We start from the raw sequence: 1,720 nt of genomic DNA on the forward strand, positions 1-1,720 counted from the left end.
AAAAAAAAAAAAATGTCATCAATGTCCCTGAGCTGTAAATGTGGAAGTTGTTATGTTGGTGAATGTCTTGTTGTGTATGTTTGCACCACAATAAAAGTAATAAATAAATAAATAAATAAAGCTTCAATGGAGTGAAGTTCTACCATGACACATGGGGTTACCACGGGTCAAAATCAACCTGACGGCAACTTGTGTATGGTGTACTGTTGTTGGGTGCCGTTCAAGTTGACTCTGACTCACAGTGACCCAGTGTGACAGAGTGGAACTCCCCACAGGACTTTCTTGGCTCCATCTTTATGGAAGCAGGTCACCAGGGCTTTCTCCCATGGAGCTTCTGGGTGGATTTGAACCACCAGCCTTTTGGTTAGCAGTTGAGCTCTTAACCATCTGTGCCATCCAAGGCTCCTCGGAATATCGTATGAAAACCAAGCTAAATCCACTGCCATCAAGTGACTTCTGACTCATAGCTACCCCAGAGGACAGAGTACAACTGCCCCATAGGGTTTCCAAGGCTGTGTATATTTATGGAGGCAGACTGACACATCTCTCTCCCACACAGCAGCTAGTGGGTTTGAACCACCAACTTTCTGGTTAGCAGCTGAGCACTTTAACCACTGTGCCACTTGGGCTCCTTGTATACATTATAGAAGTTGGTGTAAACATCAGAGAGGAGAAAATGCAGGAGTCAGCAGAAGGGTCCCATCCCCCCACCCTGTCACATCCATGTCTTCTGGAACCCCTCTCCCCACCCCTGTGAGTGTGAAAGGACATACACATGGAGGGGGGTGTCTTTGCTGTGGCAGAAAATGTCATCAACCAAAGAGTGGATGGAGCATTTGTAGAGTCCTGTGCAGCCCAGTAAAGGAAGAGGAGCTGTGAAACAAGCAGGAAACAACCTCAGTGCCCATCAACAGATGAATGGGCAAACACAATGTGGTCCATCCACACAATGGAATACTATTCAGCCATGAAAAAGAATGAAGTACTGCTCCTTGCTACTCTGCGGGTGAACCTTGAAAACTATGCTGAATGAAGCACAAAAGGTCACATATTGTCTGATTCTATTTACATGAAATGTCCAGAACAGGCAAATCCATAGAGACATTAAGGGGATTAGTGGTTGTCAGGGATGGGGGTGGGGTGGGGTTAGAGGACATCAACATAGTGTCCACTTAACACTGGTGAAGTGTATTTTATGTGAATTATGCCTCAATAAAAAAGTTTTTAAAAACGAGAAAAAGCCAGTTGAGAGGGGATAACAAGAGGATACCAACGATTTTTTGAAAAATAGTTAAAAACAAGAGGCTTACTTTCATGATGGCTTAGGGTGGACCCAGGTCAAGTGCAAGCAGGAATCCCCCCCTGTCGAGGCAATAAGACCAAACCATTTGCTGTCGCATCAACTCTGACACATGGTGATCCCACGGGTGTCACAGTCGAACTGTGTTCCGTGGGGGTTTCAGAGGCTGATTTTTCTCAAGTAGATTGGCAGGCTTTTCTTTTCAAGTGCCTCTGGGTAAACCCGAACCTCCAACCTTTTGGCTAGCAGCCAAGAATGTTAACTGTTCGCATCACCCAGGGACTCCACAAGGAAGGAAAAAGGAAGAGAATTCACAGGAGTTTCCAGGGTCTTAGTAACTGTTATTAAAGATCTGAAGCAAATGTTGCAACAAGATGGCCTTTGTTAAATCTGGGGTGAATCTACAGGAATTGGTGAGGG

Source organism: Orycteropus afer, unplaced genomic scaffold (genome assembly GCF_000298275.1).
Source record: "Orycteropus afer afer isolate SDZICR_OR568_19922 unplaced genomic scaffold, OryAfe1.0 scaffold00136, whole genome shotgun sequence".
Taxonomy (NCBI): Eukaryota; Metazoa; Chordata; class Mammalia; order Tubulidentata; family Orycteropodidae; genus Orycteropus; species Orycteropus afer.